The 22,052-nt window shown below is 40.4% G+C and overlaps 1 protein-coding gene across 5 annotated transcripts in view; it reads right to left on the reverse strand.

Annotated features, from left to right (window-relative positions):
• Positions 1-22,052, reverse strand: part of SLC25A13 (solute carrier family 25 member 13) — a 190,305-nt gene that overhangs the window by 164,216 nt on the left and 4,037 nt on the right. For 3 of the 5 annotated variants that reach the window (XM_019825505.3, XM_045052403.1, XM_019825507.3), the window contains exon 2: positions 11,454-11,518. The exons of the other annotated variants lie outside the window; for them this stretch is intronic. The gene's annotated coding sequence lies outside the window, so the exon portion shown is untranslated. The remainder of the gene's footprint in view (positions 1-11,453; positions 11,519-22,052) is intronic. 5 annotated transcript variants of the gene reach the window in all.

Genomic DNA, 22,052 nt, shown 5'->3' on the forward strand with positions numbered 1-22,052 from the left:
CAGCATGGTATTGGCACAAAAACAGACACATAGACCAATGGAATAGAATAGAAACCCCAGAACTAGACCCACAAACGTATGGCCAACTCATCTTTGACAAAGCAGGAAAGAACATCCAATGGAAAAAAGACAGCCTCTTTAACAAATGGTGCTGGGAGAACTGGACAGCAACATGCAGAAGGTTGAAACTAGACCACTTTCTCACACCATTCACAAAAATAAACTCCAAATGGATAAAGGACCTAAATGTGAGACAGGAAACCATCAAAACCTTAGAGGAGAAAGCAGGAAAAGACCTCTCTGACCTCAGCCGTAGCAATCTCTTACTCGACACATCCCCAAAGGCAAGGGAATTAAAAGCAAAAGTGAATTACTGGGACCTTATGAAGATAAAAAGCTTCTGCACAGCAAAGGAAACAACCAACAAAACTAAAAGGCAACCAACGGAATGGGAAAAGATATTCGCAAATGACATATCGGACAAAGGGCTAGTATCCAAAATCTATAAAGAGCTCACCAAACTGCACACCCGAAAAACAAATAACCCAGTGAAGAAATGGGCAGAAAACATGAATAGACACTTCTCTAAAGAAGACATCCGGATGGCCAACAGGCACATGAAAAGATGTTCAGCGTCGCTCCTTATCAGGGAAATACAAATCAAAACCACACTCAGGTATCACCTCACGCCAGTCAGAGTGGCCAAAATGAACAAATCAGGAGACTATAGATGCTGGAGAGGATGTGGAGAAACGGGAACCCTCTTGCACTGTTGGTGGGAATGCAAATTGGTGCAGCCGCTCTGGAAAGCAGTGTGGAGGTTCCTCAGAAAATTAAAAATAGACCTACCCTATGACCCAGCAATAGCACTGCTAGGAATTTATCCAAGGGATACGAGAGTACTGATGCATAGGGCCACTTGTACCCCAATGTTCATAGCAGCACTCTCAACAATAGCCAAATTATGGAAAGAGCCTAAATGTCCATCAACCGATGAATGGATAAAGAAATTGTGGTTTATATACACAATGGAATATTATGTGGCAATGAGAAAAAATGAAATATGGCCTTTTGTAGCAACGTGGATGGAACTGGAGAGTGTGATGCTAAGTGAAATAAGCCATACAGAGAAAGACAGATACCATATGGTTTCACTCTTATGTGGATCCTGAGAAACTTAACAGGAACCCATGGGGGAGGGGAAGGAAAAAAAAAAAAAGAGGTTAGAGTGGGAGAGAGCCAAAGCATAACAGACTGTTAAAAACTGAGAACAAACTGAGGGTTGATGGGGGGTGGGAGGGAGGAGAGGGTGGGTGATGGGTATTGAGGAGGGCACCTTTTGGGATGAGCACTGGGTGTTATATGGAAACCAATTTGTCAATAAATTACATATATATAAAAAATAATAAAATAAAAAAAATAAAAATTCAAAAAAATAAAAATAAATAATTACCTGATTTTACCATCATTCTTCTGAATTTGCATTTGTAAGAACAGATTTCACCATTAAACAAAAATTCTGTAGCAAGTATTTTAAATAAAGGAACTAGTTTGCAAACATAGTTAGGAAAATAACCAAGGAGGTAAAGGGTTCTTGGCAGATACTATGAAATATCACCATTTGCTACTTAAATCAATACAATAGAGAATTTTATATTGTAGCAGCTAACTTTCATAAATAGCCAAGCCTGGGGGGGGGGAGGGGGCGGGAAAAAGGAGGGGGTTAAAACTGAAAAAAATATGCATTGTATATTTTTTCCACAAAATGGGAAAGGGTTACCTTTATTAAACTTTAGTATGGAAATTTCAGATCAATTCTATGAATCAACATTCCATGGGGCAAAGTTTGAGGACCACTGAATATGTAAAATTTTTGACAGGACACACATTAGATATAATAGCTTACACAGGCTGTCAATAACACTTGCAAAACAGATACATGAATTAGGTGCATCCTAGATATAAAAAAAAAAAATAACAATAACATAACTTCAAATGACTGGTTTTGAAAAGGCCGGGGACAGGAAACATGGCAAGGAGGACCAGAAAGATACCTTACAGGACAAATAAATTCACTCTCATTTTAATGAGTCCAAGCAGCCAAAAAAAGGAAAACACCAGGCAAGATTTTCCTACACGTAAGAATGTGTTTTTTTAAGTGGCTTTCTAATACTGAAATCAAGCCACAGTTGTAGGCTCATTAACAAATCGCAGTGGTACAGAATTGTGTGCCCCAAACAGTTTGCAAGGTCTGAGGGCAGCGGGGAAGAACATAAGAAAACCTACACAGAATAAGGGATACTAACTTGAAGAAGGAAATGTAAAGAAAAGAAAAGCTTTTCTCTTCCAGTGAAAAGCTCTAGAGATGTAAGATCGTGACCTCCTCAAATGTCCACATCCCCAACTCCAGCAAAGAACAGAAACTAAGCAGATGCTCCAAAAATGTTGACTAAGGAAGAAAGTCTTCCAGGCAAGTAGAAATCAAATCCAGTCAATGAAGATAGATACCTTCCTCTAGGCTGCTAGTGCTCAAAGTGTGGGCACCGGACCATCAGCCTCCAGTGGGACCCTTTAGAAATGCAAATGATCACACCTTACCCCAGATCTACAAATCAGAAATTCTAAGGGTGGGGCCATCAATTCACAGTTTAACAAGTCCTCCTGATGATGACGCTGATGCTGTTAAAGCTTTAGGGGCGCCTGGGTGGCTCAGTCGGTTAAGCATCCCACTTCACCTCTGGTCATGATCTCGTGGTTTCTGAGTTTGAACCCCATGTCTGACTCTGTGCTGACAGCTCAGAGACTAGAGCCTGCTTCAGATTCTGTGTCCCCCTCTCTCTGCCCATCCCCCGCTCACACTCTGTGTGTATCTCTCTAAGATCAACAGACAATAAAAAAGAAATTTAAAAAAAAGAACCACAGCTTTAGCTAATGTCCAATTCAGTTTGGTTAGGACTGCGGTTCTCAGTCCCAGCTGTACATTCAAGTCTCCTGAGGGACTTCTGGGTTTTATCAATGTCCAGGCCTATCGAATTAGACTGCAGAGGCTAATCCAAGCAGAATCTCTAAAATGGGTACCTTGAAAGCTCCATCACGAGATGATAATGTGGGGCTCGGTTGAGAACTACCGAGCTAGGGCCCAAGATCTCAACTTCATCTTGCACAACCAGGCCTTCAGTCAGCCCTCCCAAACCTAAAAGGTCTGAAAGCCAAGGCAAGCACAGGTTTACCCAGAAAATTCTACTGTCATGAAGTAATTATTTACCTTAGATATGAAATAAAAACCAGAAGAGGCAGCTCATCAAAAGTGAGCTAGTCCCTGTGTAAGCACGGGAGTGCATGTAGTGACAAGCAGCAAAAGGAGGTGGAGGGAGAAACGTTCCTTTCTGGTCTTTTGAATCTGAGGAAGTAAGCGTCATGGGTGGACCTGAATCCCAAGGGAAAGCAATACTAGGGTGTGGCCTAAGAATTGAGAAACTGGGGCCAACTCTTCTTCCCCCCTATCTTCCTGAACTGAATCACCACACATCTTCATGTACTGTACAGACTGGAAAGGTGAAAACTACATTTCCCAGACTCCCTTGCAGCTACGTGGCTTAAATGCTGTCAATCAGGTGAAGCTGGAGGAGACTGGGAAGCAAAATTTTGGAAAGCAAAGATTTGGAAGTTGGGGGCCATGCTTCTGCTGTTTCTGCCAGCAACATCATGGCTACAAGTGTCTGATGTCCCTGTGGCAACCTCCTTCCTACCCATGTCAGTGGCAGGATGTTTCTGGACACTCCCCTTCTGGCAGGCCACTTCATGACTGCTCCCTTGGTGGCCTGCTCTGCTGTGCCTGGGAGGCACTCTTGAAAGCTCAACCTGAACTCTGTTTCTTCACCTTCCCAACAAATTCTGTAAGCCATTTAATACCCTGTAATAAATCTCCCTCTGCTTAAACCAGCTAGAGTGGATTCTGCTGTTCTCTGTAAGTGAACCTTGACTGATACAATCAGTAATTGCAAAGAAAGTTTGGAATTCCCCAAAACCACAGTTACCATTAACTTGAAAAGAAGAAAGAACGAGGTGTCTCATCAAAGGTAAGAAAAGTAATTTTTCATTGAATTCACTAAGTCCCTCATTCCTCACTCTACAGTTTCCCTAAGTTCTAATAAAGGAAGAGCAGTGATTATGAAAAAGTTACTGAAATATAAACAAGTATACAGGCAAGATGCCTTGTTAAGCATGCTTCAAACCACAACCTTTCTGTGTCATCAACCCTCAAAAGTTCCTATCACTCAACAGGAGACTTATAAGGCAGCAGATACCACAAATGTTAACCCGCCAGGTAATTACACAAACGGGTCATTTCAGGGGTGCTGGAGATGTTTATCAGAAGGATTCAGTAGCCTGTGAAGTGTGTTGGATTTAACTCTGCACTGTTGTAGACAAATATTAAACAATGATAAAGCCATCATCATTACAATTCTGTATTAAGAAACAGAGTACAACTGTTAAGAAATGAATGGTGGTATTTTAGCTGTGTGCTGTTATGCTAAAATTACTTTCAACACACTAATTTTAGATTTTATTATTATTGTTATTCAGCTAAAGTTAGCATTCCAGTAAATGTTCCCAAGAGTCAAAAATTTGACTATGAGTCTTTTCTAAAATAGATCTATTTCTGTTTATATTTTCAACTCTTTCTGGAGACAGAGGTGTTTGCTCACCGTGACATAATCAAACATCACCAGGTTCAGGGTAAAGATTTGGGTTCCAGTGTATTGCTAACCTGATGACCCTGGACAAGTCAGTTAACGTCTCCAAGTTAGTTTCCTCATCTATAAAATGGGTGAAGTGACAAATCTACTTATCGATTTCAGAAAGTTACCTGAAGGACCAATTAGAACCCAAGCCAAGAACCAGTGTCAGTGTAGGAAAAACCTGTCACTGTAAATGACAAACCACTGGAGGCTCAGTGTGGACAAGACAGAGATTTAAAAACTGTAAAGGGACTCAGCCATAGGGGGTTCTCCATATTTGTGCCCTGAAACTCCATATTTACCTCCTGAAACTCAACCTGTTTCTGACAGTGAATAAAGGAGAAAACTCATTTTGCACTTCTAGGAGGAGGAGAGAAAACGGAACCATTCTGAAAGGCATCCAAGCATTCTGTTCTTTATAACAAAATCTATACTTGGGAGAAATTATTTACTAAGAGCCTAACCTGCTGGGGTATTATCAGAGCCTAGCTTACCGTTGGGAAGGTAAATACCCTATTCCAGGCACCTCTAGCCATTCTCTCCCACCTAAGAGGAGAGAAAAAAAAAACAAAAAAACAAAACTGAGAAACACTTGTGAAGTACACTAGCCAGAACCACAGGCTCTCTAATGGGCAGAGACCTAATAACAGGCCTACAAAACACTTCCTCTGCCTTTACCACTGCTGCCCTTCCCCCCATGCCACTACCAAAGGCCTATTTGCAGCACTTCCTTTTATCCAGTACATCACGTCTGACTATCAAGAAAAAGTTACAAGCATAGCAAATGGCAAAAAAAACAAAACAAAACAAAACAAAACAATCTGAGGAAACAATTTGAGGAAACAGAGCATCAAAACCAGCATCAAATATGGCAAGAATGTTGAAATTATCAAAATAGGAATATAAAACAACTATGATTAATATGTTAAAGGCTCTAATGGATAAAGTAAACAGCATGCAAGGACAAGTCAGCAATGTAAGCAGAAAAGTGGAAATGCTAAGGAAGAACCAAAAGAAATGCCAGAGATCAAAAACACTGTAAGCGTAATAAAGAATGCTTTCGATGGACTTTTTAGTAGATTGGACAGGACTGAAGGGAGAATCTCTGAGTTTGAGGACATCTCAATAGAAATCTCCAAAACTGAAAGCAAAGAGAAAAAGGAACTGGGGGGGGGGGGGGAGGAGGGAACGGAGTGGACTCCAGAACAACTACAGAAAGTGTAATATACATATAACAGGAAAACCGGAAGGAGAAGAAAGAAAGAACAGAAAGAATTACTTGAAATAATAATGACTGAGAACTTCCTCCAAACCAATGTCAGACACAAAACCACAAACCATGAAGACAGAAAACACCAAGCAAGATAATCAAAATTACTTTAAAACATCAATGGTCTAAAAGCACCAATTAAAAGACAGAGCTTGTAAGATGTATCAAAAAATAAGACCCAATTATTTGCTATCTACAAAAAACACACTGTAAATATAAAAACTTACAGATTAAAAGTAAATGAATGGAGAAAGATATGCCACAAACATATTAATCAAAAGACAGCAGAAGTAACTATATTAACTTCTGCCAGAGCCCATTTTGAAGCAAGATAGTTATAAGGGATAAAGAGGGACATTACAGAAAGACAAAAGGGTCAATTTTCCAACAAGATTATTACCAATCTTTAATGGAATACAATAGATAGCCTAGGAATAGATCTACATAAACACAGGCAACTGATCTGACAACAGAGCAAAGACAGCCTCTTCAACAAATGGTGCTGAACATCTAAACATCCACATGCAAAAAAAAAAGACTCTAGATACAGACCTTACACCTTTCACAAAAACTAACTTAGAATGGATTACAGACCTAAATGTAAAACTCCTAGAAGATAACACAGGAGCAAACTTGGATGGCCTTGGGCTCGCTCAGGTGTTTGTAGATGCAACAACAAAGGCATGGCCCATGAAAGAAAGAATTGAGTAGCTGGACTTCATCACAATAGAAATGTCTGCTCTGCAAAAGACAGTCAAGAAACTGAGAAGATAAACAAAAGACTGTGATAAAATATTTGCAATAGAACAGCCAATTAAGGACCTCTATCCAAAATACACAAAGAACTCTTAAAATTCAACAGTAAGAATAAAAAAGAACCCAAAGAAAAAGTGGGCCAAAGACCTTAACAAAAACCATCAAGAAAGATGTACAGATAGCAAGTAAACATATAAAAAGATGTTCCACATTATCTGCCATCAGAGAAATACAAATTAAAACACCAAGATGTTAGAATTGACAAAATGCAGAACATGGACAACACCAAATGCTGGTGAGGATGTGCAGCCAAAGGAACTCTCATCGATTACAGACAGGAATGCAAAATGGTACAGCATTTGGAAGACGGATCGGCAGTTTCTTAAAAAATTGAAATATTCTTACCATATGACCCAGGAATCGAAAACTTACACATGAATGTTTAATAATTACAGCAGTCCCATTTCTAATTACTGAAAACTGAAAGCAACCAAGGTATACTTCGTGAATGGATAAACTATGGCACATCCAGATATTGGAATATTATTCGGCACTAAAAAAAAAATGAGCTATTAGGCCATGAAAAGACACGAAAGGGAACTTAAATGCATATTACTGAGTGAAAGAAGCCAATCTGATTAGGCTACATACTGTACGACTTCAACTATAAGATATTCTAAAAAAGGCAAAAAGTATGACAATAGTAACAAGATGAGTGGTTGCTAGAGGTTAGGGAGTAGGGAAGGAGAACAGTTAGAGCACAGAGGATTTTTAGAGCAGTGAAAATACTGTGTATGATACTACTATGATGGATACGTATCATTACACAATTTGTCCAAACCCATAGAACGTATACCGCCAAGAGTCAACCCTAATGTAAACCAGGGACTTTAATGATAATGATGTGTCAATGCAGGTTCATCAACTGTAACGCACGTACCACTCTGAAGAAAGCTAATGGGGAAGACTATGCATGTGTAGGCACAGGTGGTATATAAGAATTCTCTCAACCTTCCTTTTAACTTTGCTGTGAACCTAAAACTATTCAAAAATACTAAGTCTTAAAAAAAAAAAAAATCATGAGTGGCCAGGACAATGAAGATGAGCCTAAGCAGGCTGAGTCACTAGGCACCCACCTCTATAATCTCCCTTTCTTTTCAAAGAACCTTTGAAGCAGGTGGGAATTTCTTCTTTTATAGCTGAGAAAAATGCAGGTCAAACAGGTTGATCTACCCTAAGCCCCATGCCTTTTCCACAGGGCCACAACCCAGGCAGTCAGGTTGCCTTAAACCAGAGTTTCTCAACCTTGGCCCTATTGACAGTTTGGGTCAGATCATTCTTTGTTATAGGGGGCTATCAGACGTACTGTAGGATGTTTAGCAACATCCCTTGCCATGACTCTTTAGATGCCAGTAGCAACCTCCTCCCCGCTGCCACCGGGGATGTGACAACCAAAAATGTGTCCAGACCTTGCCAAATATGCACTGGGGGCAAAACTACCCCACCCTGAGTTGAGACCATTGCCTTAGATGGTGCTGTTCATTCATGCAATGCAATCGCCTCTGGGAAGCATACCATGTACCAGGCCCAGCGCCAGGCACTGAGGAGACAATGCCAAATAAACCAGAGACCCTGCCCCACGAGGGAAATGACAGGCTTACCAATGAGTGCTTGGTACAATGTGGGTGGAGATACGTGCTATCACAAATTAGAGTGGTGACAGAACTAAGATCATCATTCTGCTGGAGTTGGGGGTTGCAGAGGTAAAAAAGTCTTTGGAGCTGGATTGTTCATTATTGATTATAGTAATGAACACTTATCAGCTAACTGTTACTGAGTCCTTAACTCTATGCTAGGCATGATGCTAGAAGGCTTCACATCTGACCTCATTTAAACATCACTAAAACTATTTAAGGTGAAGAGTCATTAACATCACCATTCTTCACATAAGGAAATTGAGGATATAAGACTCTTACTCTTAAGTGAGTAGTAGTAAATCACAGAGTCAAAAATGACCCAAGAGCCCAGGTTGTTTTGACACTAATTTTAATACCGGGAGGATGTGCCAAGAATTTGGCAAGCCAGGATGGGGACCTGAAGATATCCTTATGAAGGGTACTTCTGGACAACGCTGTAGGTGAAAGTAATTCAAATTAAAGTCTTTTAAGGGGCATCTGGCTGGCTCAGTGGGTTAAGCATCTGACTTTGGTTCAGGTCATGATCTCATGGTTCATGAGTTCAAGTTCCGCCTTGGGTAAACATGAGTTCTGTTTCTCTCTCTTTTCCTCTCCCTCTCTCTGCCCCTCATGGGATTCTTTCTCTCTCTCTGTCTCTCTCTCTCAATTCCTGCCCCTCACTCACTTGTGCCTTCTCTCTCAAAAAAAAGTATTTTTAATTTGGCACTATGATACATAAGTGCCCATGGTTCAGTAGAAGGCAGACCTGCCTAATGTAGAATATTATTCTCCAGTATTACAGGTTGAACTCAGTCTTAATTTTTTTAAAGCATCAAGGTTACAGTATAATTAGGAACCAGCTGCAATTGTAATTACAGCTCCCAATATAATTTGTTACATATTAGCAAGTGTCAAATTACTACTGCTCCTTAAATGAATAAAAACTGATTGTGCTGTTCTGAAGACTGGGATGTATGTTCTTGATGGGGAACAAAGGAATATAAAAAGTATATGACATATTTATAAAGTGCTGAAAGGTTCTACTTAGGAGATCACAAGTTGCTGGAGCCCAGATAATGCCAGAGAAAGTTAAAATGGCTTCTGCAAGAGAATAGCGAACTTAATAAATGCAGAGGAAGGGAAAGCAGCAAATCAAAAGGACAATAGAAAAGTTGCTTCCACTAAATAATACCTTACCTGTTCAAAATTCCTCTGTGCATCAACATCACAGAACTGAAGAAATATCAAGAACCCAGCAGGAAGCCAAAAGAAAAAGAAATAGGAGCCCTCTGCACAGCCAGGATTCGCATCCCCAAGACTGCACAAAATTTCACTCACATGAGCCCTCCTCTGCTCTCTCCCACAGTCCGCTGACTTGCAATGTTACTCTGAGCAACTTCTCTGATTCCAAACCCACAGCTCACGCTTCTGCAAAACTTACTATGTCCCAGGCCTGGCTCTGAGCTTCACAAACATGAGCACATTGACCCAGTAAAGAAATACAACTATGCCCCTTTTCATAGATGAGGAAAACGAGGTACAAATAGAGTAACTTGCCCAGAGTCATACTTTGAACACAGAGTCCAGGATTTCAACCATTATGTTATACTGGCTTTCAGAAGAAAAAAGAGAGAAGACAAGATCGAAAGAGCAAGAGAACCTAGACATCAAGAAATATTAAGACACATCAACCAATTGCAATGCCTGGGCCTTATTTAGGTAACAATAAAAAAAACTATTTAAGAAATTATTAAGAAAGGGGGAAACGTATAAAACATGTACAGAACAGATATTTGATCATATTGAAGAATCACCGAATTTTTTTAGGTATGATAGTATTTTGGTTGTTCATTTAAAAAATCTGTTTTAGAGATAAACACTGATATTTACATATACAATATGTTGGGGATTTGCTTTGAAAACACCAGGGGGATGGATGGAAGAGAGACAGTGATATAAATGCAACAGTATTGGCCATAAGCTGATAATTCCTGAAACTGACTAGATAGGAACATGGGGGGGTTCATTATATTCTTCTATATTTTTTTTTGCACATTCTGGAAAATTTAAAAATGCTGCAGTTCTTTCAAGACCTAAGTCAAATGCCAATTCTTCTGGGAAGATTTTCCAGATTGTCCAACCAGATTTCCCTCACAGAATGCTATCTGCCCCTATTTTATGGGCTTTGCAAATGGACATTTAAATTCTCACCCTATCACTAACCAGCAATCTGACTTCCTGTGTTATCCGTGAGTGTGGAGGAGACAGGGGAAGGAAGGACTGAATGAAAGTGGTGGATGCTGGGGGAGAATCTAACAGTGCCTTGCTTCCCAGTTACTGACACCGTTTCCATGTTCCCAGCGGCAGAGCTGACTGAGTCATTGGAAGGCAACTGAGCCCCAAGGGAGGCTCTCTTGGCTTTCTGAACTGACGGTATTTTCCCTTTAGAACCTAAGCCAGCAAAAGGTCTGGCCTGGGCTGGCAGCAGGTCATGCCAGCTGGTGATGTGGCACTAGTGAAAGTTTGTGACCCCCTGGGGTTGAACAACAACAACAAAAATTAAACTGGTTCCCCACCTTTCATCTTGTATCAAAATAACTGCAGATAATTAGTAAATAATCTTCCAAAAGAGAGAAAGAGTACTAGAAAAACACAAGTGGTTTCTTATATGAAGTGGGGAAGCTGTATTTAAACATGACTGACAGCCCAGAATCCATAAACAAAAAGATTAATAAACATGTAACATAAAAAAGAAATCAAAAGTGAGTATGAACCAGTTAAACATCAAACAACTACAAAAAAAATGTGCAACAGATAGGACAAAGGGCCAAGGTTCTTAATTTAAAAGTGCTCTGAGAACAAATCAATGTGAAAAGACAAATAGTCCAACAGAAAACTGGACAAAGGTCAAGACCAGGCTCTTCTCGACCTGCTGATGGACACCAAAATAGGGCTAACAAATCTTCAAGAACCACCAAAAAAGAGAACCAGGGGTTGAGCTTTTTTTACCTCTGGAACAGAGACGGTGGGCAATGGAAAGAAGAGGAATCCGCAAACTCAGAGTCAACATCAACCTGCAATAAAATAAGTGTGTGAACGCTCACAAGAAACCAAATTAGGACACAGACACAATGGGAAGACCATGTGAAGACACAGGGTCAAAAAGGTTACCTAGGAGCCAAAGAGCTAATTCTAAATCTTCTCTCACCTTGCCAACTCTGCCAACACCTTGATCTTGGACTTCTGGCCTCCAAATCTGTGAGAAAATAAATTTCTGTTGTCTAAGCCACTCTGTCTGTGGTACTTTGTTACGGCAGCCCTAGTAAACTAATACAGAATCGCTTAATATATTTTCCTTATTCGAGTTACACCAACTGGGCATTCTTTCATTTACTTTGTTTTACTGTTTTGCTTATTTATTTTGGATCCAAGCCCAAGCCCTGCATTTGGCTGTCACATCTCTTTGGAGGTCTCCTTTAATCTAGCCTTTTCATTCATAACACCGACATTTTTGAAGTCAGACCAGAGGTTTTACAGAAAGTCCTACTTTCTGAATTTGTCTGTTTCTCTATGATTAGATTCAGATTCAACATTGTTAGCAAGAAGTCTCCAAAAGTTATGCATATGCTGGATACTTCCTACTACATCACATCAGTGATGATAGCTTGTCCCATTTCCTGATGATGTTAAATTGGATCACAGATTGCGGCAGAGTCCTTCATTGTAAAGGTACCTTCTTCCTCCTTTGTAATTAGTAAGTAATTTACAAGGAGATACTTTGAGACCATAGGAATTCCAACTGTCTTTCACTGAATGGTTTTGGCATCCACTGGAGACCCTTGTGCGAATCCAATATTACCTGCAGGTTGCAAAATGATTTTTTTTCCTTTTTCTAATTAATCAAGCCTTCTACCTTTATTGGTTGGCAATTCTTCACTAAATAAGAACTTTACCTCCTACCCTCTACCTCAGTTTCACTTTTTGGAGCATGAATACTATTCACTCATATAGAATGATGGTATTGGTTTTGTTTTGTTTTTTTTTAATTCAATGTATTACAATCCATTTATAACTGATTTGTTTTTATCATGGTAAAATATACATAATACTTAACACTTTAACCATTTTTAAGTGTACAATTCAGTGCCATTTCATGTATTCACAATGTTGGACAACCATCAGCAATAATCTTTTCATCATTCCAAACTCTACAGCCATTAACATCCAAATGATTTTAATAGCCATTATTTTTTGTAATAACTGTGATACACACTCACTGTAATATATATACATATATACATGCACGTGTGTGTTTCAAGAATGAAAATCATAATACATGAGAATGACTGTTAATATTAAAATTTAGCCAACTAAAATAAGCCATTCTGGGGCACCTGGGTAGCTCAGTCAGTTAAATGTCTGACTTAGGCTCAGGTGATGATCTCATGGTTCATGAGTTTGAGCCCTGCATCAAGTTCTGCACTGACAGTGTGGAGCCTGCCTGAGATATTTCTCTCTCTCTCACTCTTGCTCTCAAAATAAATAAACCTTAAAAATAAAATAAGCCATTATGCAAACAGTTGTTGGCATAGAAAAGCAACATCCAAGCCCCACTGATCAAACATAACAACACAGGAAACAACCAAGAATTATGTGCCCCCTGATGCTGTACCCAGTACCAAGTACCCCATAACCTGAGAGAGGCACCCAGCACCCCTTAGGAGGTACTCTAGCCAAAACAAAAAATAAAAATAAATAAAACCCTAAACTTGATCAAGCCTCCATATCTATCACTTGTCTGAAAACACTGGGGACAGAGGAAAACCAGGGGGAAGCAATCCAAATTGTGGGAAACTATAGGAAAGATGACCCTATTCCCTCAACAAATAAACCTCAAGGAAACAGAGTAAGAGAGGTAGGAGAACATATAGATTAACAAGATTTAAAAGGTGTATCAGTCAAATGCCATGTGTGGCTTGTGTCTGAATCTTGATTAGAACAAATCAGCCATAATAACTATAAACCTAGGACATGGATTTTAACATCCTGACAGGTGCTTCAATGAATGGCAAAATAAAACTAAGACCCCTTTTCCTAAGAACTAAAGAGAACTGAAAAAAACCCAGCCGACCAACATAGAGAAATGACAAAAAAATATCTGTCTCTGACTGAGCTCTAAGTTAAACAACAAACAAACAAACAAACAAACAAATAGACTCCCTTTTTCCCTGCTACACTGTTGCCATAGCTTTCTGGCCAGGAATGCAAACAGGGGTCCCATTCATAAACCACTGTGAAGGATATCCGAAGGGAATGAGTGTGCAGTAATACTGGAAAAACTAGACAACAGCCAAGATCAAAGAGGCATTGCCTGGCTACAGAGATTAAATTTTATTCTGTAGGCAACATGAAACTACACTGTGTGACAAGGTAAATTAAAGAAGGCAATGTCACACAGTGGTTACATACGTGGACTCTGGACCCAGGCTGCTTGTCTTCAAATCTGCCAATTCTAAACTCTGTGCCCTTGGACAAATCATTTAACCTCTCTGTCCTCAAGAGACTTAAATATTAAATACTCTGTTCAGATGCAGTTGCCCATCTTTATAATGGAGATAAGAACAGCACTTATATGTCATAAAACTATTGAGAAGACTAGATTCCTTCATATACACAGAGTGCCTAGAACAGTGCCTGACTTTATAAGTATTAAATAAATGGAACCTGCTGTTGTTATTGTTATTTGCATAACCTTTCTGAACCTTAAGTTGCCCTGTCAAATGAGGCTATAGTACCTTCCCGGCTACCCTGTTGATAATAAAGATAAAATAGTGAAGCTTGGGTCTTCATATCATCTGGTTATTTTAATCCCATTAGACTGTGAGTTCTTGAAAACAAGTCTGATAGTTGACTCATTTTAGAAGCCCAGTACAGTATGAGCTGACAGATAGTTGGTATCAATCGCACACATGAATACATCTTTTAAAAACTGTTAGGTGCTGTCCATGTGAACACAGTACTGCTATTAGCATGGGAACAAGAGCCAATCTTAGAAGCTGCCTTTGACGGTGCTGGGTAGCATGGAGACGGAAGGAAAGGGAACAGACCAAAGGCAAGACTAGCTTGGAAGCTATAGAAACGCTGTGGCTAAAAGGTAATGAAGACCTGGGCATAAATGGAAGAGACAGGACACAAGAAGGGCAGCAGAAGGGTTTCACAGACCCATCTCTTTGTCCACATCCAAATTACTGCTGATGGTCTCTCCTGGCTGACCACATCAGGTACTCAATTGAACTAATCGGACATTTTAATCAGCAGGAAAGTTAATTTACAGACTGAAAGACAGGAATGACCAAGAAGATGAATTCAATTCTAGGTAAGCAGAGTTTGAATTATCTCTGAGGCAGAAAAGTTGAGATTTCCAACAAACAGCTGAAAACGCAAGGCTGCTGCTTGAGAGAGCTGCCCAGACTGAGTTACACGGAGCCATAACCCTCCAGGGGGAAGACAGTCTCAGGACACCAACATTTCGGGGGGAAAAGAAGGACGAAAGGAAGCCCACAAAGGAGAATAAAGCAATAATATGAGTTAAGAGGCCACCCATGAGAGGGGACATTATGAAAGCTGACAGAAGGTGCTATAGGAAGAAAGGGGTGGGACATGGGGGGGGGAGGGGTCCCACCAGGCCAGAAATAAAGAAGATAGGGCAACAGTTTCAGAACTGAGGTCACTGGTGACCTTTAGGAGAGAATATCGAAAAAGAGAATACGTGTAAGTTCATATTCAGGAACTTTAAGTATGTGTGGGTAGTTAAGAAATGGAGAAAAGTACAACCCTTGTATAAAAATCATACATTTCCTTAAATAATAATTCAGACATGTGTTCCAAAAATAATACCCTGACCCCAATGTGGAATCAAAATGAATCCCTAAAAACCCTAAAATTTATACTGAATTTTATCACTATGTATTTAATTCTGCAAAAAGTTGGACTAACTTACAAGCAATTCAAAAGGTGCTGCACCCTTGGTTTAGAAAGGTAGCTACATTTAATTACACAGTAATGAGAGCTCCAGACCAATATTCCTTAAACTTTAATGTGCATGCAGTCCCGTGAGGATCTAGTTGAAAGGCAGATTCTAATGCAACAGAATCTTTGGCCTGGCATAAGTCCAAAAATGCTGGAATTCTTTTTTAAATCATTAAATTTTGTTTAAATCCAAGTTAGCTAACATATAATGTAATAATGATTTCAGGAGAATTTAGTGATTCATCACTTACATATAAAATGCAGTGCTCATCCCAACTGCCCTCCTTAATGCCCATCACCCATCTAGCCGATCCCTCTACCCAACACCCCTCCAGCAACCTTCAGTTTGTTCTCTGTATTTAAGAGTCTCTTATAGTTTGCCTCCCTCTCTCTTTTTATCTTTTCTTCCTTTCTCCTATGTTCATCTGTTTTGTTTCTTAAATTCCACGTATAAGTGAAATCATAAGGTATTTGTCTTTCTCTGGCTGACTTATTTCACTTAGCATTATACACTCTAGTTCCATCCATGTTGTTGCAAATGGCAAGACTTCATTCCTTTTCATCACCAAGTAATATTCTATTATATACATTTACCTCATCTTCTTTATCCTTTCATCAGTCGATGGACATTTAGGCTCTTTCCATAATATGGCTATTGTTGATAGTGCTGCTATAAACATTGGAGTGCATGTGCCCCTTCAAATCAACATTTTTGTATTCTTCAGATAAATACCTAGCAGTGCAATTGATAGATTGTAGGGTAGTCTACAACCCCTATCAAAATAACACCAGCATTCTTCACGGAACTAGAACAAACAATTCTAAAATTTGTATGGAATCAGAAATATACCAAATAGCCAAAGTAATGTTGAAAAAGAAAATCAAAGTTGGAGGCAACACAATTCCAGACTCCAAGCTGTATTACAAAGCTGTAATCATCAAGACAGTATGGTACTGGCACAAAAACAGACACAAAGATCAATGGAACAGAATAGAAAACCCAGAAATGGACCCACAAACCTATGGCCAACTAATCTTTGACAAAGCAGGAAAGAATATCCAATGGAAAAAAGACAGTCTCTTCAGCAAATGGTGTTGGGAAAACTGGACAGCGACATGCAGAAGAATGAACCTGGACCACTTTCTTACATCATACACAAAAATAAATTCCAAATGGATGAAAGACCTAAACGTGAGACAGGAAACCATCAAAATCCTTCAAGAGAAATCAGACAGCAACCTCTTTGACCTCAGCCAGAGCAACTTCTTACTCAACACGTCTCCGGACGCAAGGGAACCAAAAGCAAAAATGAACTACTGGGACCTCATCAAGATAAAAAGCCTCCGCACAGCAAAGGAAACAATCAACAAAACCAAAAGGCAACTGACAGAATGGGAGAAGATATTTGCAAATGATATATCGGAGAAAGGGTTAGTATCCAAAATCTATAAAGAACCTATCAAACCCAACACCCAAAAAACAAATAATCCAGTAAAGAAACAGGCAATGAACAGATACTTTTCCAAAGAAGACATCCAGATGGCTAACAGACACATGAAAAGATGCTCAACATCACTCATCATCAGGAAATACAAATCAAAACCACAATGAGATACCATCTCACACCTGTCAGAATGGATAACATCGTTGTCAGGCAACAACAAATGTTGGCGGGGATGCAGACAAAGGGGAACCCTTTTGCACTGCCGGTAGGAATGCAAACTGGTGCAGCCACTCTGGAGAACATTATGGAGATTCCTCAAAATATGCTGCAATTCTAACAAGCTCCCAAGTAAACCAATGCTGCGGGTCCATGGACCAAAACTTCTAATAGCCAAGCTCCAGGTGGACCACTCAGAGAATTTGGCTAAGCAGCCACAGAGGCTAGCCATTATGGTGAATACTAAAATGGATCACAAGCTTAAGAAAAGCACGCTACGTTTTGTTCAGGTATGTCAAATAATATCTTTGTCCCCCGGTTTTCAGTTAGGTGGAAATGTCCCACAGCCCGCAACAACATCTCTTGACATTCCTTGATAATTCGCAGTGGTTTCACATGTTACATTGCATTTGCTCATCACACACATCACAGATGGTCCCTGTTTTCCATAAGGTAACACTAAGTACCCAGAGAAGTTAGACTTGTCCAAGTTCTCACCATTAGTGGAAGAAGTGGGCATATAACCACTCCTGCCTGTCTAGCTCCTCACGAAACCAGAGCTACTGATTTAAAAATAAATAAATAAACAAAACAAAACATTCTTGCAGCCTCTTCCCATATAAGAAAGCAGTTCTGAGCTCCTCAACTGCTCAGTCTAGAACTGTGACCAGAATCAGGCAATATAAAAATCACGTGTCTAACTTGGAGAAACTTCTAAACAGGCACCTGGAGCTACAAGCCTGTTCAAATCAGGCTCATGATGGAGTTCAGGACATATTGCACCACAATGTAGCATTTTGGCATATGGAAAATCTTAAGCTGAAGGAGTCTGAGAAAACAGCAAAAGGAGGAAAGTCACTCTGACCTTCTCCCCACAGCCCTCTTTCCTGAAATCAGTCATAGAATCCCCATGTGAAGGGTACCAGGGTACCCTCCCTGCACTAGGAGGAGAAAAGACATTCTTATCACCAGAGTTGGGGAATTGGGGACCCAGAAAGCTGCACATCATTAAACTGTACATCATTAAACATCATTAAACTAACCCTTATCTCCTAGTTACTTCTTCACCATTTACTACTCCTAGCCCAAATGCCTCTGTCTTGTCAATTCTTCACAAATCCACTCTTTCTTTGTTTAAAAGGAATAAAAGCTTCCTACTCTGGTCCCTTCTTTGGGTCTTCATTCTCTTGTGAAGCCTCCCATGTATATGTGAAAATTCAATGAAACTTGTATACATTTCTCCCATCTGTTTCTGTCAGTTTAATTTTCAGATCCAGCCAGGGACCCTAGGAGAGTCCGGGAGAACTTTTCCCTCCCCTACACTTTACAGTTTTCTTACAAATTGTACTGCATAAGTCTGACGCAAAAGATGTTTTACCATAGAACAATAAGTGTATCTTGAAATATCTGACTCTTGTATCAAGTCAACAATTTTCATGGATAACATGTGGAAACTGTGACTACGTGTGGAAACCAAGACAAAGCTACCAGCCTAATAACAGTCATTAAACAGAGTGGTTTATTTAGGCTAAATTACTAAAAATTTCAACACTGCCAACTTTGCTATGTTGTCAGCACCTCAACTCAAAAGGAACCATCAGGGCCTATTTTCACTCATGCAACTGCACAGCAAATTTCCAAAGGAAATGGTGAGTACGAGTACTCTATCTTATAAACGTTTCTAATCAACAAACCAGACCACCACGCTACAAATAAACCACTGGGAATAATTCTGAGGTAACAGACCAGAGCCACCATAAATTGGGGCGATTTAACCCAACAAGAAGGTCTGGTTAAACAGGCCATGAAAATAGTGCTTGCTCAGTTGCTGTTAAATACATTTGTTAAGGGAATTATATCACTGCAGCAAGGGCACATCCTCCTTACTCCCCAGCAAAACCAGCACACGTCTGCAGATTCACACATTCCTCTGTTCCAAGACTCACTCAAAGGCATCCAAGGCATCATGACAGGAAGGATGGGTGCTTATGAAGCAGCAAATGCTGGGCAAGGAGAGTGGGAAGAAACCATGCTCAGTAGGCCTAATCCTCACAGATAGTGGAAAACTCAGGGAGGAATGATTCCATCTGAGAACTCAACAAAAGCAGAGGCTGGACACAGGACATCAGGTCAAAGAAGCAGAAGGAGTCAGAGCCCCTCCACCAATCTTATGAAGGACTCAATATTCAAAAAGACCTGCTCCCTGGCTTTCTTACACCATAGCTTGGCTTTGAACCCTTCCCACCCACCCCAGTTCTCTATTTGCTGACCAACATTGGTGAAGGCATGTGGCCTGTGTGCAAAAAGCAAAAGGGTTTATCAGGGGACTTGGTCCAATTACACATTTTTCTGGGACTCCGTTTCTTTACCTAGCAAGAGGGGACAGGACTGGTAGGGAGGAGAGAGGACTACTGTGTTATTTAAACCCATTCCTCACCAGCTCCATCAATTTAAGAAACTCTAAATCCAAACCTCAGCAGAACCACAGAAACTTACCATCATCGTGGTAGCATAAAAACAATTCAAACTTTTTTTCCTTCCTGTCTAGCACAAAAACTGCTCTGCTTTATTATGATGTTGTGATATCACTAAATACCTAGTGGTTTTACCATAAGGGAAAGAAACTTCCCATTTAAAGAAGATCTGTGATAAGCCCAAATCTCATTTCATCCTCATTAACAAACGTTTGAATAGGGCATTGTTATAGGATGAGAAATGAGAAAAGCACGGAGCTTAAAAATACAGTCCAAGTCCTTAGTAGTAAACAGTGGATTAAGATTTTTCCAAAGGCATATGACAGCATGGATAGTTGCCCAACTCTGTGAATATATGAAAACTACTGAATTGTACACTTTAAATGACTGAATTGTATGGTACATGAATTCTCAATAAAGCTATTTTTAAAAAAAGGTATATGACAATTCTTGGCCTCAGCAATGTGGTTTGAAAGCCATAGCAAATCAGGGTGCCTGGGTGGCTTAGTCAGTGAAGCGTCCAATTTCGGCTTAGGACACGGCCTGGTTCATGGGTTCAAGCCCCACGTGGGGCTCTGTGCTGACAGCTCAGAGCCTGGAGCCTGCTTCGGATTCTGTGGCTCCCTCTCTCTCTGCCCCTCCCCCGTGCTCACTCGCTCTCTCTCTCAAAAATAATTTTTTTTTTGGGGGGGGCGCCTGGGTGGCTCAGTCGGTTAAGCGGCCGACTTCAGCTCAGGTCACGATCTTGTGGTCCGTGAGTTCAAGCCCCGCGTCAGGCTCTGGGCTGATGGCTCAGAGCCTGGAGCCTGCTTCCGATTCTGTGTCTCCCTCTCTCTCTGCCCTTCCCCCATTCATGCTCTGTCTCTCTCTGTCTCAAAAATAAACAAAATGTTAAAAAAAATTAAAAAAATAAAATAAAAATAATTTTTTTTTTTTTTTTTTTTTAAAGAAAGCCAGGGGCGCCTGGGTGGCTCAGTCATTTAAACATTGGACTTTGGCTCAGGTCATGATCTTATAGCTGGTGAGTTCAAACCCTGCATCGGGCTCTGTGCTGACAGCTCAGACACTGGAGCCTGCTTTGGATTCTGTGTCTTCCTCTCACTCTACCCCTCCCCTATTCAAGCTCTGCCTCTCTCTCTCTCTCTCTCTTTCAAAAATAAACATTAAAAAATTTTTTTTTTTTAAAGAAAGCTATAGCAAATCAACACTGCAATGAAACATACATTGTGTACATACATTGTACCACAGTGTGCTACAAACTACTGGACTAGGAAGACCAGGAAATACATACGTCCATAACTGATAACATGTGAATTTTCACATGCACCTTTGCAAACAGAACTCTTTTTAAGGCCTGGGAGAGGTGGAGACAGGTTAAGAGCAAAGACACTGAAAAAATACTGGCAAGGTTCAAATCCAGGCTGTATCACTTACTTACTATATAACTTTAAGGAAATTACTTAACCTTTCTGGACCTCAGTTTTCTCACCTATTAAAATAAGGACAAAAATAGCACCCTTCTTGCTATTATGAAAAGTAATTGAGTTATTATTTGTAAAGCACTTGGGAAAGTTTCTGGCACATAGCAGACACTGTGTAAGTGGTTCTTACATAAAAATCTGACTTGGGGCGCCTGGGTGGCGCAGTCGGTTAAGCGTCCGACTTCAGCCAGGTCGTGATCTCGCGGTCCGGGAGTTCGAGCCCTGCGTCAGGCTCTGGGCTGATGGCTCGGAGCCTGGAGCCTGTTTCCGATTCTGTGTCTCCCTCTCTCTCTCTGCCCCTCCCCCGTTCATGCTCTGTCTCTCTCTGTCGCAAAAATAAACGTTGAAAAAAAAAAATTAAAAAAAAAAAAAGAAATTAAAAAAAAATCTGACTTACTCTGAAGCACCTAATTTCCCTCCTAAGCCATCTCCCCTCTCTCATGCGCTCTACTCTCTACCCAAACTACCACGCAGGCAGACCCTAGGGAGCACAGGGTAAGAGCAGACTCTGGAGCCAGACTGGCTGGACCTGAACTCCAGCTCCTTCACTTCCTAATTATCTGCTCTTCAGCCACTTACATCAACTCTTGGTGTCCAGAGTCGTCATCTGTAAATCATGGATGATAGCATGTAACTCACAGGACTGCTACAGGATACACGTAAGTTACTAACAAGAAGCATTAGACCAAATCTCTTATCTAGTAAGTACTCAGGGAGGATTCGCTGCTCTTTTATGGATTTCATTACCTGCTATCCTATCCCCTACAAGTAGCAAGTGTTGTCACTTCGGCCTTACACTTGTGGTTTCTTATCACTGGAACGGGTCTTCGCTCTTTCCCCAGCCATTCTTGCCGAAATACCACCACTTTTGAGAGGTTTCCTCCTTCCACCCCCACAGAATCCATCTCCTTCCCCAGTGCTTCCATAGCCCCTTTTGTGGCACTAACCACTACTTAGGGCACT

This window comes from Felis catus, chromosome A2 (assembly GCF_018350175.1).
Source record: "Felis catus isolate Fca126 chromosome A2, F.catus_Fca126_mat1.0, whole genome shotgun sequence".
NCBI classification, from domain to species: domain Eukaryota; kingdom Metazoa; phylum Chordata; class Mammalia; order Carnivora; family Felidae; genus Felis; species Felis catus.